Source organism: Poecilia formosa, unplaced genomic scaffold, assembly GCF_000485575.1.
Source record: "Poecilia formosa unplaced genomic scaffold, Poecilia_formosa-5.1.2 Scaffold16, whole genome shotgun sequence".
Lineage (NCBI taxonomy): Eukaryota > Metazoa > Chordata > Actinopteri > Cyprinodontiformes > Poeciliidae > Poecilia > Poecilia formosa.
The window spans coordinates 1,267,871-1,283,792 of NW_006799955.1; the positions used below are offsets into that span (position 1 = coordinate 1,267,871).

General features: G+C 36.2%; 1 long non-coding RNA gene across 1 annotated transcript; it reads right to left on the reverse strand.

The window, feature by feature from the left end:
- Window positions 1-13,295, reverse strand: LOC107835639 (uncharacterized). The gene is made up of 3 exons (XR_001661448.1): window positions 13,284-13,295; window positions 11,197-11,200; window positions 1-105 (listed from the first exon to the last, which is right to left on the reverse strand). It is a non-coding gene; the product is annotated as an uncharacterized LOC107835639 (long non-coding RNA).
- Between the last annotated feature and the right edge of the window lie 2,627 nt (window positions 13,296-15,922).

Here is a 15,922-nt window from a genome sequence, read left to right on the forward strand (position 1 = left end):
GGAGACATGTTGTCAAAAGTTCATAGAATAATAGAACAATGTTCATCTTACTCAAACGTATATCTATAAAAAGTAAAATCAGAGGAACTGATCATTTTAAGAGGTCTTTTAATTTTTTTGAGAGTTGTACACTAACATTCCCAGCAAATGAAGGCAGCCAAGAGGCTCATGATAGAACTGAAGAAAGCCACAGCTCAGGTGGGCTATGTTAGCATCAGGCTAAGGGGATGTGATTCTGTAGCAGGGACAGGGGTGTTAGGTGGCATCTAGAAATAAAACATGTTAGAGTCTGAAAAAGAATGGGGCAGAGAGTCCCTTTCTTTCAGGAAGTCAACTATAAAGAGCCATGTTTGCTCAATTCACACGTACACATCAACAGGCATGTTCACTTTAATTGTTGTCAAGCATCACTGCTTTTAACATGTTTATTAGGCTGGCATGGCCATTAGGCAATATAACCACCAGAGGGTAGTTCTGACTAAACTTCTGAATTCAAGTGTTTCTGAACATACCAAACATGGCGACGGTAGAGGAAATCATGATGCTTTTCATTCTCAGAACAAATAGATACAAAAAAAAGATGCACCACGATAGATAGACGTGGTCTGTGCTGCCATTCAATATATCACAACATTTAGTTTGGAAAGTTTTCTCCCTGATCACACCGGTGCACAAAGCCGATGACGAATGACACTTTCAATATTTCTGAGTGCCTGCTAGGGCATATTTGATCAGATTTTTCCTCTTTGTTCCTTCTGTTGAGTGCATGTGAGGCACCCTGGCCCCACAATTACCAGTGATATTGCTTCATTTGTCCATTTTGATGTACACTACAAGCTCCATGATGACAAACTAAAATACGTGAAAGACATACAGAGGGCTTTGTCTGCATCTGCGTAAGCAGACATAAATTGCTACTAAATATAAACAGCCAGAGATAAAATGAAAACCAAAAGGAGATTTGTGGCAAGACTTGATGACAGATGTTCACATAACTCTCCATCCAATGTTAATTGAGATACAGCTATTTTGCAATGAAGTAAGGGCAGACATTTTGGTGTAAAGATGTGCAAAGTTGGCACCTAGACAAAATCTGAAATAGTTGAAGGGGTATGAATAGTTTTGCAAGGTAAGGGTGCATTGTCAAAAGAAGAAAAAAGTGGCTTGTTTTTTTTTTTTTTGTTTGTTTTTGTTTTCATTGGACTTCTCAAAGATCATGCAGGTTGGAGCAGGTTTACTTTAGAGTACAGGAGCACCACCGTCTGGGTCATATTAGAGATGTTTACTCCTCCTGTCAAACCATGAGTTGTAAATTTCTGGCGTGCAGGAAATGAAAGATGCTGTGGCATGTTGAGTGCAGACACCAAAGCAGTGTCACCTTCAGTGAGCGTTTCTCTTGTCTGGACTGGCAGGTGATATCAGAGGATAAACTCCGTTTTGACCTTGCACTCACTTGTCACAACAAAAACACAAGAAAAAGAACAGCAGAAGGAGAAAGAAAAAAAAAAAAAAAAAAACAACAACCACCACCCATCACATTTCAAATAATATTCCTCGATTCAGCCGGTATCACACTGCGCTGCTGCTGCTGAAAACTCTCACTTGAGCCTGCGAGGAGCTGGTGATGGCAAAGCTCCATGATAACAGTGTTTACTAAAAATGCTAAGAAGGGAAAAAAAAAAAGAAAGAAAAAGAACAACAGCTAACACGTCTTCATTAATATTCACTGCCACAAAGGTGTGATTGATTCCATCATCAGCCGAGTTATTTTTGTGACCAGTACAGGAACATCAAAACACCATGACCTCCATTTATTTCCCCTTTGAAATTGCGTTCACTTTATTCGCCTCTCTGGCTCTCCAATAGCTTGAATCATTTCTCCCGGGAGGTGTTTTTTTCTAACCTGCTGCTTCTCTGCCAGTCCTAAGAGCACTGTAACCAGCAATTCTCTTACACCGTATGTGGGACACTTGAGCAAAGAGGGAGACGAGGCAGCTGGCACGGCCTTGGTGAGACTGTGGGCTATATTCAACTCAATGGGAATTTAGCCGGGAGAGCTAGAAAACAAAGTGGCACATGTGGCCTGTCTTAATAATGAGTGGATCCTTTGAAAAGGGAATCAAAGTCACGTATTTGCTGAGCTCAGAGTTCAAGAAGGGAGTAATAAATTAACATTCGTGTGTCACTTAAGGGTTATTTAGAGTATCACTCACCTCAAAGTAGAGCTAGCCATCAATTAAAATGTTTGCTACAAAGTGGAGTTATTGGTTGCTCTTTTTCCAAGAATTAAATGAAAAGACCAACCGGACTCAGAAAATGCATGAACTTTGGATTTTTAAAGGGGACATTTAAGGTTTTTATTATTATATTATCGCAAACTCAATAACACACATACTGTGGATGTTCTGAAATAATTCACAATACCTTGTCTGTCCTTTCAGCCCTACTAACATTTTACTTTCTTTTTTTTTTTGTTCTTTTTTTCTCCACTGAGGTTAGGAATTTATTTCCATCAGTTTCCGCAAGACATTTTATGTTGGAAAATAAAGCAACATTCATCTTCAGTTATGTATTATGACATTTTCACATAGCACTGTCTAATTCTGTTTCCTTTATATGGGGGAAATTAAATTGTACTTAAAGAGCAGAAATCAACATTGTGTTTCTCAAAAACAAACCAAAATGAAAAAGTCTTCAACAAAAAAGGACACTGTACTGTCTGGTCCTACAACTTCTGTTTGAAATAAGTTCTGCGTCTACTAATCTCTGACAATGTTCTGAGGAAAGTTTGTCTCAAGCACAAAGCGATAGCAGTCATGTGCATGTTTCTATGATGGAGGCGGTCCTTCTGCAGTAAAGCATCCAAAACCTTCAGACATCATCTTTTACAATCAGCACGACACTTTATATTTCTATATTTAGTTGATGTGAAATATTTCATTTCTGTATGTTGTGTCTGAATGACTTCCTTGTTAGAATAAAATTGGAAAAAACCTTTTCATAACATCAGCTTTGAATGTGGTAAGCAGGAGACTTTTCGCTGAGCTAACATTTTGTTATTGGTGTTTTGTAATGGTCTGCTGTGATATTCTGATTCTAAATGTTGTGTTTTTGTTACCTGTCAGCAGAAAATCATTGCAATTAACAGCGACAAAGGCATGAAAACATCAGACTCTGAGTAATAAATAAACTATTACTTCTTTTTATTTGAACTCAATTCAGATCTGTGCTAAAACAATTGTTACATTCAAATCTGTTTTTCTGTGTAATGAGCTGAAAATCTGCACATTATTGGCACCTGAAGGCTACAACTAAATTTAATATTTTTTTCTAACTGCTTGTATAAGTCAAAGCTAAAATAAATAAACACATATTATTGATATGAATATGTCAGAATATTGTATGAGCAGCAGGAAAACCGAGGAGCCACGTTGCAGAGTTGTAGTCAAGACCACCTACCCAAGATCAAGTCAAGACCAGCACCCCGCGCTACGTGACACAAAAAAAAATAAGTTTTACCTATCAAAATTGCTTCTCAAATTGATCTAAAAGATCCACATTCCTATAAAACACCTATATATTAAATACTTACAGCTGAAATAAATTTAATCAGTAAAGATCCATCCAGAAGAATTGGATCGTCCCTGACTGTCATATCAATGCAGACTTTGGTCACAGCGTTGTCCCATATTTGCGACACCTCAGTCAACACCTCCTCACAATAATTCAGCGCAGGAGTGACAACTTTTTTTCATCGCGGATGCAACATATGTGTCTCAGACAGTACAGCTAGCTTTGCTAGCATCACGTCCACATAGCTTACCTTTCTTTAAGCTAAAAGTTGGACGAAGTCCCCACCGTCTGTGAAAGCGAAGCGCTGCTGGTTTTACATGTCGCCATATCTTATGATTTATGCAGCGCTATTATATTACTGACAATTAGACAGACATCTTCTCCCGCTCAGAGGAAACCACTGCGCATGTCTGGAGCTCCGCGTGCGAGTAAAGGGGGAGGCGATGGGTGACGACAGACACTAAGTCACGTCATTGCTTGGATTTTACGGCGCCACCTTAAGACCCTGAACTTCACATTTTAACGGACAAAAAGCGCAACGCGACTTGGATGTAACGAGTAACGCGACAGTTTTGTAGAAATGTAGTGAAGTAGAAAGTACAGATACTTACTGTAAAATGTAGTGGAGTAAAAGTAGAAAGTATCCATTATTAAATCTACTTAAGTAAAGTATAGATACACGGAAATTGTACTTAAGTACAGTAACGAAGCACTTGTACTTCGTTACTTCCCACCACTGCCTATTTTACTGCAATTTAAAGAAATTGATAAGCATACATTGCATTGATTTTAATTCGCTTGGGACATGGTATTAGCCTTTTATGTTTTACATTTTCATAACATGTACCAAAAAAACTCAGTGGAGCATCCTTTGTCTTTTCAATTTAAACATTTGAATGATTGAATTTTCTAATATGTTTTTTTCTGGACACGGAAAACATTTCTGTCTTTTAGTTATGGAGCCGTATAAGCTCTCCATAATCTTCTCCAGCAATGCTTAGAAACCTCTCCTTTCAAATGGGGGAAAAAAAATAAAAAATAGGCAGAAAATAAATTCCTTGGGGATATATGTACATTTGGTAGTTCAGCTGAATGTCAAACAAAAATATACAGTTCAAGATAATCTTCACAAATATTATAATGTTTGTTCCGTGTCTCTTTTATGTTTTGGACTAGGCTATGAATTTGAAACAGGAAGTTATTTTCTGCTGAATAAAGCCTAATTATATCTATGACTATTCCACATGTTTTACATGAACATTTCTCGTCTCTGTATGGCACTGTTCTAGATTACCATTTCAAGAAGCTTTTGAATTTGTACAATTTCAACTGCATTCAAATCTCTTTTTTATGTTCATAGCCATTTAGAAATAGAAATGACAGGAGTTTGTCTTTTCATGGTGTTAAAATCATCATTGGCGCACCACATAAAGATTAAAATTATTTTGCTTCAAGGTTGTTGCTTTTTTGTCCGACAGGAATATAATGCGCCTTCTGCAGATTATGGCTAATTGCGAGTTTAAATCTAAATTACCTTCAGGTGAATGACCCTGAAGTAGACAAACTCAAAACATTCAATTGGACCATTTGCTAAATGCTTAAACAAATACTAAGGGATCATTTATTTCTAATGTTGACTTCATTCTGTGTAGCAATAAAAGGTAACACAAAGTTATTTAGAGTCGCTGTGTTTAAAAACAGCAGATAACATCGTCTCTGTGGTGGATAACTCTCACGATCCTCATTTAGTGCAACTTCAGAGTAGGTTTCCAGAACCTGGAAACTAAACTCACTTAATCAGCCCGATATCAAGGGTCCAACCAAAGTGGACTTTACAGTTTTAAAAAAACTCCAATTCCAAAATCCTGAAATATCCCTTTAAGACACCTGCTTACAGAAAGACCCTTGCACAGTCAGACCATCCGGGCCAAATTACAGACTAATGTGTATAAATTAGAATGCACAGAGCCTGCTGTGACTGGCTCTCTGCTTGGGCCTTTGATCAGTCGAATTCATAACATAAAGTAAGGAAATTTTTATTTGCCCATTTCAAGGCCTATCTATCTCCCCATTAATGGTATATAGACATGCAACATACTTTATAGTTTCTAGCCATGAAATCCTTGTGAGCTCTGGAAGGCAGGAATTTGGCTCAAGCTAGAGAAACTTTACAATGCTGAAAATGCTGAAAGAGACCATCACTGCAGGCAATAACAGTGATGTTAGCCATGATGTTTTTGATTTGTCTTTAGTGAAATAATAATAATCTCATATATTTACGTTTAAAGATGCTTTTAATAATGTTTTACACCCCAGGAAATTCCAACGCAAAGAGCAGTAAACTGCTTTTAAACTATCATTACAACCTAATAATGTCCATTGTGTTCATCCTCCACAGGTTATTTCTGCTTTGCTATCTGTTCAGATTTTTCTCAGTCTTGTTGTTATTGATAAGACTGAAAATATGCACACAATATGCAGCTGACAGTGCCTGCATTATTTATTCATTTACGATTTATGCAACTCTGTCACCAAAAACAACACTAAATATTTAGCAAAAGTATTCTGGTTCAAATATATATATATATATATATATTTTTGGAATCAGCAGATATTTAAGGTGCTGGAATCGGATCAGAACTCAAAACAACTGCACTAGACCATCTCTACTAACCATTCTGACACTGTAAAGCCCAGGTTGGATTGTGTTGTTCCACATGCAGTAAATGGGACTAACAGAAACGACATAATGCGTAAGTTTTAAAATATGTTTATGCAAGGTGCTGGAGCCAATAAACATTGGAAATTGCTACTGCCTTTAAAAATAATCTGGTGCTATAAATAGTGGTTCAGATTCTACGATGTGATTAAATCATGTCAGACAAGGCATCACATGCAGATGTGCTCATTTATCTTTTTCTAGCTACCCATTGGCTCCTTGGTGATGACCTTTATCTCATTTAGTTTTTATGTAGTGCTGGCAGTGTGTGTTGTTCAGTCAGTGTTTTGATCAAAGTCTTTAATTTCACCAATGTTCCCCAGAGGTGCAATGTATGTTAGAACCCATTTCAAAATATACTGTGTGAAAAATAAGCAGTGAGCGCATCAGTGTTTTTCTATAAAAACACGTTTCTCATAATGCCATGTACCTGCACTTGGCTGGCTTATTGAAATGTTCTGCAGAAAACTGAACGAGCTAATACATGCTTTTTCAGTTCAGTTTGATTTATTTTGGTCATAAGATTAAAATGCACATTCAGTATCATACTGCCGGTGTTTACTTAAACTGTAAATGTGTAGTTTGAGGTTTTAACTCATTCTACCCATATTTCATTCAGGTCTAAAACAAGTGAAAATTCATCAAATTAAAATGTAAGTATACAAAATGATGAACAAATATCAACTATCTGTTAATTAAAGTAATTAAAGTTATTTAACCGATAGAATATTTATATATCTTTTTTTTTTAAATACAGAGTAGACAACATTTACTCACAACATTACCACAAATTCTCTTCCTTGACAGATTTACGTCTCTGCTCGTACTTTTTTTTTTTTTCAGCATGAGCAGAAAGAAATATATATATTTCTAATTTCAGGTCTTCCTTGGCTCTTTGACTACTCTCCTGTTTATTTTCAGGACTCCTCCGTCAGAAATCCTGCAAGGAGCAGTTGTTGGTGGCTGGCTAATGGTAAATTATGTTCTTTGCCCTTCTGATTTATGGACTCAACAGCGCTCTGTTCAACATTGATAAGCTTAAAATTGTGTCTGTAACCAGTGCCATCAATGTGTTTTGAAAAAATAAGTAAAATAAAAATGATTGTGCAGCTCTTGAGAGAGCACTTCATGAAACCTGCATCTTGTGTAATAACTTGGTTATTAGAAATCTATTTTTGTCCATTAATTAAAAAATGAATTTGCACAAATAGAGGGGAGGGCTCCTTTCTAAATACAGTCTGATTCAGTTCTTTCATTTTTGCTTTCTATGACTTTTTTGCACCTCTTTGTTGTAGTCCCTGTATCAACTCTAAGCATTATTTATGGGCAATATTTTGAGTTTTTGGACTATGTTTTGATTTTTTTTTCTATATTGCACCACTTGGGTTGTAACCGACATCTAGTATGAATTTAACGCCAAGAGGTCTATTAGAAATATAGGTACAGAAAAAAAAAAAACATTGATCTATTAACTCCTAGGTTATCCCCTTTTTTCAATTGTGCACACAGCAGTCTTAAATGTAGACCTTGTATTTAGTCCAAAACGTTGAGCATGTTTTGGCATTACAACAACTTGTCAGTAAGAAACCAGCCTCTCAGTGGAGCTGCCAAGCTTTGCTGGAAGCCTGACTCAAAACTCCACATACACAATAAAATGGAAAAAAAAAAAAAAAATCAATAATTTTTTGTTTGATCATCTAAGACTACAAGCATGTGTTGTGAGCTTGTTCTGAGAATTTAAGCAGTGAATTGTTCCTGGAGTCTCTTAAGTTACATGGTAGACTTTAGAATGCTGAGTTCTAACAACTTAAGACATGAGGTCGTTACTGGGATGAATAATCAATGCATCTTTAGTAGGGGAGTAATTCTTCCTTATGCCTGCAATACTGTAGACTTTGTAGCTTGGGCTTTTTATAATTAAAGGGCTAATTTGTTATACAGTACCAGATTCCTTAACAAAATGTTTTTGATTAAATGGTAAACAGTATAGATTGGCTGATAATGTATGAGTGTTTAGTTACTCCTAAAGTATACACTCTATTACTGTCTGGGCTTTAATTTTTTATTATTTTTTATGTCTTTTAGAAAGTGAAAGAAATGATTTAGTTTATTATAATAGACTGTTAAAGTAATGTGCAGCTTGATAAGATCTAAGCAGCATGAAGTGAAAAAAAAAGCCTACCCAGGTTCAGACTAATAATACCCATTCAATATGTCTGACTGACTGACATTTTGGCTCTTTCTGCAGTCGGCAGGAACGTTTCTGAAATGTCTATAAGACACAGACCTGTTAACAAAATTAAATGTTCAGACTTCAGCTTAGTTATTGCAGCTACAGAAACTCGTGAGCTGTCAGTCAACCCACTTATGGTCATGTAGTTGTTTTCTTCGTTCTCATAATGATATTCATGACTCAGCCTTAAATGTTTGATGTGAACTGTTCAGAAATGTTCATTAGTTTCACATTGCTTCTGCGCTGAAATCCATGCACTGCTTGTTTTCCAGACTGATTGATGAGCAGGTAATTCGTGAGGTGCACATTTGCATAAATCCTTTAGAAAGGACCTTTCTGCACACACAAACACTTTTTTAGCTCCCTACTCTCATCATGTAGATTAGTCTGTGAATTTTTTAAACACACATAACCGACCACCAAGTAAACCTGAGCTGATTTAAATGAAAAATCAAATAAACTTCCAAACAAAAGTGCAAATTTTGATAATTTTGCAGAGGTTTGTCTGAACTTTTAAACCTCCTAAGCATTTACTAACAAAAAAAAAAATGGGATGCAAAAACATCTGCCCTTTAACCCCGACTCTCTGGAGAGTGATGCTCGAATCCGGAGAACTGAAATATTGGAGAGCTGGAACACTGACCCTTGAGGATTTGCATTTATATGCAAATCCACATCTGGTCTGTAACAAAAACAATTTATTCGACATGTATCATGATAACAAGGCTTGTGAGCTGTGTTAGGTTGCTTTTGTTGCACACACAGGCAGCGAAGCAGCTCTGCTATTTAGGTTCATTTGACAGAGCGACATAGCAATTGTCAGCCCACAGAAATGGACGGCTAATGGACAGTAGTGTGAAAGGTTAAGATCTGCCTGTTTCAGTCTAATTTGGATTATTTACATAATTTTAGAAATGATCAAAAATATCAATATTTATGTTGATTTTGCAAGTGACAGACTCCGTAGCATTTAAAGAGGACAACAGTAGTCAGGAAGTGTTTGGGTTTTAAAATGAATTAAAAACATATTTTTAAAATAAGTTTTCATGTTCTGCATTTAGACAAACTGTACAGTTAGTTAGAGGTGATGAAATGCAGTTTACTCACTTTAGCTTCATTTTTTGTTTTTACCAGTTGTTTACATCAGGTCATGCTAATTCAAGGGGAAAAAAAAATGATGTTAAATGTTGGGACCAAATTATAATATTATTTCATGTAAAATACGTTGTAATGTAAATAAAATAGTCATTTAAGAACGTTCCCATAAACCCATGTAACATATAGAGACAGGAGTTGTTTACCGTTGCAGAAGTCTATTACGCTCTTTGTTTTGCTCTGATCCAGCCAATAGCTTAAATGCTAATTGTTGTTTAAAAACCAAAACAAAGTTTTGATTAAGATATTTATTGTTCATAAACTCCTAACACAACCACAACATATAAATAATAAGTTATTCCTTCAACCTTGTGAAGTCAAACATATGCATTTTGAAGCAAGCATTTCTGAGACCTCTACTTCCCTCAATAATGCTTATGCTTTGCAAAGAAGCCTTCTGTGTCAAGTAAATGTATCAGATGTGTAACAAAAGATAAACTACATTTGAAAACTAGTTGATGTTAATTACTTTTAAATGTTTTGTTAAATGTATAAAAAACACTGTAACTCCTAAAAAAAACCTGCAATCGTTGCACAGTTCTTAAATAACCAAATGCCACCATGTTTATTAGCTTCATGTGTTAAACAACTGATATTCTTTCATTAGTGTGATCAGGAAACCATTACAAACAACCCATTTGATGCCTAGGTTGGAGGACTTGTTGGTAAATAGGGCATTTCTTGGGCTCTATTTTCAGCTACAGATTAATGCACATTTGGTATGCTTGCGAATTATAACAGCAGGGTGTTGTGTGTGGGATCGACTAAAAATAAACAACAGCTCCCATGTTCATCTTAATGAAGCAACATGCCACCCAGCGCAACAGTGTCAGAACCCTGTCTCCTTTGAAACTGCATTATAGAAGATTAATATGGGAGAGCAAAGATAGTCTGACAGAAATCTGGAGCTTTCTGAATTACACGTTCTGTTACAATAAGAGGAAAATCCTTTAAGAGGGTATTGGTACATAAATGTTAAACATGAGCCTATATATAAATATTTGCTGAGTTTGCCTAAACTCCTTTGCATTTTCATGTAAAGTTTCATTCTTTTAAATAGTACCAATAATAGAGTTACCGGTCTTTTTTGCCAAGTAAAAAACAAAAAAAATCTAAATTTTAATTTTAATATATGGCACATACTGTGCCCAGAGTTTACATAAAGAACCAGCAAAAACAACAGATTGACATGTAGTGATATTTACATTCTATGAAGATATAGAATAACAACAAAATGAGAAAGAAAGGACGCAAAGAGAAAAGTTAGATCACATGAAGGAAAGAATACATGAAAGATAGTGAGGAAGGAAAGAAGGACGTGCGATAGGAAGGGTGGTGACTGAGAAGGATGGACTGAAGAAAGGAAACGCTAAAAACTTTTTCCAGACCAGTTGCATTCATTTGGCATAAACGAATACCAGAACTACACTAAACGAGACCAACAAAGTCTCTGAACTTTTAAGAAAGTGTGTTTTGCTGCTTCACTCCTACCACTGATTGGACTCAGGATTCAGACCTCACTGGAGTCAGCCATTTGAATTAAATGACCGCCATCCACCACAGCAATATGTACTGCTCTGAGGTGGTGAACAAATGAAACAGTTCACTTACCGAGATAAACAATAGGCTGCTACATTTCAGGCAACGGCACTTGTTAGTAGGATCTGCACATTCTTCATTTTGTTCTTTTCTGTGGATTTGTTGCCAGGGAAGAGAAGAGAACAAAGTGTTCACCACAGACATCAAACAGAAATATGATCTTTTCAACAGCCTTTTTCAAATATTTTCTAGCCTCATCCTGGGGTAGTTCAGATCACAGTGGCCACTCTGACACAAAGGAAGCTTTCAAAGCATTATGTTACAAACCATAACAAACTATATTCTAAGTCACTTTGAAAGTATTCCTAAATTCGTGTTTCTGTAACTGTGATGCATTGTCACAGCTGATGAGGGGCAGAAGTTTCACAGGTTCACTTTTCAAAAACCTTGACACATTAAATTAAAATTTTCTGCATGGCTTCTTGCAAGTATAGAAAAAAATGGGCTTTGGGGGGATGAATTAAATCAGCTGTCCCTTTAAGACTCATACCTTTCTGAGGAGTCATGACAGAGGGATTATAGAGAAATACGGATTACTATTGCATCACGAAAATCTATATTATTACAATATAGAACTTACTTTAGTGATTTAGACAGAATGTAGCAATATGGTGTTGCAGTGCTTTGCAATAATATACAGCACTTGTATTTGCTGCAGCATTACAATCACAAGCCTCTGTGTTTTATGGGAATCTTACAAGAGAAATCATTAAACTATCACCGATATGCAAGATAAAATAAGTGGAAAACGCAATAAGTGTGAGAAATCTGGCAAATGGTTTTTACAAAGAAAAAAAAAATCATAAGTTACCTGAATAATGTGGAGTCCATACATTTTCATTCATGTTAACTTTAACACTATGCAATAAAATCCAGTCAACCTAAATAGCATTTAAATTTACATTTAGTCAATAAATAGTCTGCAACAAGTGTTGGGTGTATTTTTATCCACTCCATTCTCCCTTTCCACTCCCACCGTCACCCATATTGCAGTTGATGCTACAGATTCAAGTCTGGGGTCTGTTTCTAATAGTCATCACATCCAGAGACTGAAGCTTCTGACCGTTTTTCTTTGAAAACTAGTTAACTTCAGAGTTCGGACAATCCTCTGCTCACTCTGTCGGAAGGTAAACCTCTGCCCACTGCAGTGTCACGTTTTGGGAAGCCTTTTACACGTATTTTCCCAGAATTTCTTTGCAGTTAGCACAATCCATTTTCTTATCAACTCTGACCAATTCCGTGTCTTTGCTGAAGGTAGCAAGATAGCCATAGTATAATGCTGCCACCACCATGTTTTGCAATGTGAATGGTGAGTTGTGTTAATTTTCTGAAATGCAAAGTATTTTTCACGTAGAGCAAAAAAGTAATTTTGGTCTCATCTGACCAGATCACCTTATTTTACATATTGCAGTGTTCCCTAAATGGCTTGTGACAAACAGGACTTTTTTGGCTTTCTTTCAACAATTGCTTTCTTCTTCTTCATATTTCTGAAATGAATAAATAATAACTGTCCTGTCAACAAGAAAAACAAGGTTGATATATGGGTTGTAGTATAAGTTAGATCAATTAATCATTTGCTTCCCCTTACTCCTTTCTAAACTGGAAATGGATCACTTCTAATTCTTCTCTGCTTTTATATATTGTGTTATCTCAGTTCTGGGACATAACAGATGGTTGTGTTTTTACTAATTTAACAACAGCATGATGCTTGTTTCTTCTGGTTGTAAAAATTAGTTGCTTTAAAATTCAAAGTAAATATTTAATTCATGAGTTTAGATTTTTACACCTGAGCTGTGGCTCTCTGTAGTTCCTCCAGAGTTACAAACCACCTACAAATTCACAAAACAGTTGCATTTACAAAACTCAGGTGCACTCTATGATTTCTAAAGGTAACTGGTTGCACTGACTTTTGTACGGGGTTTGTCTAAATAAGATTACTCAATAAAAACGTGCTTCTCGGTTTATATATTTTGAAAAATAATTTGGAAACCCTCATTTTAAGACAATTTTACTAATTATGGTGGCTCTAGTTTTTAAAATGTTTTAAAAGACATAATTGATGGTTTGTTGTCTTAAAGGGACAAAATGTGGACATATAAACAGCTTTACATGTTTTTGTAAGACACTCTGTATATACAACTTTAAGATTTTACACATATATAATAAAGTTGTTGTTTTTTCCTCCAAAAAGGATAAATTTATTTACATTTTAGTGATTTAGGCAGAATGTAGCAGTATGGTGTTGCAGTGCTTTGCAAAAATATACAGCAATTCTATTTTATTTTAGGGAGTAACTAATTGTTTTGCCAAATGCTCCATTAAAACTGGTTTCTCGTGCTCATTTACTCTGCAGCAAGATTCAGTGGGTTGTCCTAATCATTATTCCTGCTCCCCCACCATCAGTATTCCTGTGTGCTGCTCAAAGTGTGGTGCAACTAGAGACGGGAGCAGGAAAAAAATAAATAAAAAAAAGGGAATGATAAACAATTTAATCTCACCTTTAATCATGCTTGCGCCGAGTGGTAAGTGAATCACATGAGAGAGATGGCAAAATATTACAAGTGTGCTTAAACAGAGCATAGCCACTGTTTGTTATTTCCACCCGGAATTACAACAGGTATGTTTTTTTTTGTTTGTTTGTTTTTTTTATGCCTTTGGAATAATGTGCTTTCACGTAAAAATCAATTTGCCACGGAACACCTGATGCACACTGTTGTTCTTGCAGTTGAAAAAGGAGGAGGAAAAAGCAACATAAATTGCATTTCATACCAGGTCGAGTACTGTGGTCTCATTAGAGAAAGTTACCCAAGACAAAGTCAGCGGGATTTTAGATGAACAAGGCATCCAAAGCCTCACATCAGGATGTGGCCTATTTATTATGGATATAAACCACCCTCTCATTTAGAGTTCAGATCATATTAAATAGTATGACTGTGACAATGCAGACACAATTGTCAATAGTGGCTCTTTCCTGAGGTTTTAACATAGACTGAATGATAATTAGTTTCCCTTTGTTGTCCTTATCTCATACCTGCAGAAATGGCCAATTTATGCAAGCTGCACCGGGGCCAGCCAAAGTTGATGCTCCCCACAGGAGGAAAGCAGCCATGTTTCCTACATCGAAAATGAACTGAGGAGCAACTCAAGGTTGATTTAGATTCCAAGCAACATGAAATTAAATGAGGAAGTGGGCTACAGTAATCTCGCCCCTATGTTGACACAGCGTCCTCCCAGAATTGCTCTCATATGGTACCTGAATGCGACGCCATGGAGGCCCCGCCCGCCCCCACGCACACGCCGGCGTCACCGAGATTTGGTCAAGTGAGAATAAAAATGCAAATGTCATATTGTTGAAATGCTGAGTGAACTAAATGTCAGTCCATCTTTTTTTTCTTTTTTTTTTCAGTGCGAGATATGAGATTGATGTGGATAAGCAATGTGATAGCCGCATAAGGCAGGTTATACCAACAGCTGTGATATTTGAGCTGTGAAATAAGCCTTGTTTCTTTCAGAGGAATAAGCAGTTGTCTTATGTCCTTTACAGAGATTATCCTGAAAACATCCACAGTCTGTCTCCTTCTCTTTCTCTTTTCATCTTCTGATTAAATTTTCTCAAAAGCAATGATGAAAATGAGGAACAAACAGAAGAGACAGGTGTAAGCCTGTTGTTGTTTTTAATAATTAATAAGGATCTTAAGTTATGAATACCTAAGGAGCTTCAATGACACTGAGAAGACAGCACTCTCTGTTACTCTCCAAACATTTTGAAAGCTTTAATTTTACATTTCTAACACCATGTTGGCCATATGTCACGCCTCATCCCCTAAAAAAGATAAATAAATTACACTCAGAGTCAACCCAAAGTATGAATAAATTAAGCTGTAGCATTGTTTCACAAGCACTGGATTTGAGCACATTTGAAGCCATGTTTACCATAGTGTGATCCAAATATGAAATTTATCCTTTTACATATTGGACATTTTAAAGAAGTGGCAAATAAGATAGAGACACAGTGGGAAATCCTAACAGTTTCATATCAATGTCAACAATCATGATTTAAGGCTCTTAATTTAATAAACTCATATTGTTCCTTTGACATATTTAGTGCATATTGCATCTATTTGCAAATTCCTCTAGGGACATATATTCTAGTTTACTGTTTACAATTATTTATTGTGAACCCAACAAAATATACGTGGGTTCTGCTTCTCAATTCAACAGTTTGTATTCAAGTACTGTATAGTAGATACACAACAAATGACTAAGTCAGAGAAATAAATGATTTAACCATTTTTTTTTTTGCTGTCAACTCCTAACACTCTTTATTGCAAGTGCTGTGAAAATGAGAAAGGTATGGAAAAAGTGCAAACCTAACATGAACCAGCTGTTTTCCTAAATTGACAGGAAAGCACTGATCAGGAGAGCACTCAAAAGGCCAACGGTAACTCAGAAACCTGCGGTTAAGGTGAGGCAATCTGCTGACAGTATAAGTATTAGCTGTGTGCTGCACAAATAGCGTTTATGCTAAAATAGCAAAAATACATCCATGAAAAAAACTATTTGTGAGGGACTAACTATCAGTGCACATCAGTCTGAACAAAACCACCATCATCCTGTGGGGAGCAGGGATAGGAAAGCTGCTC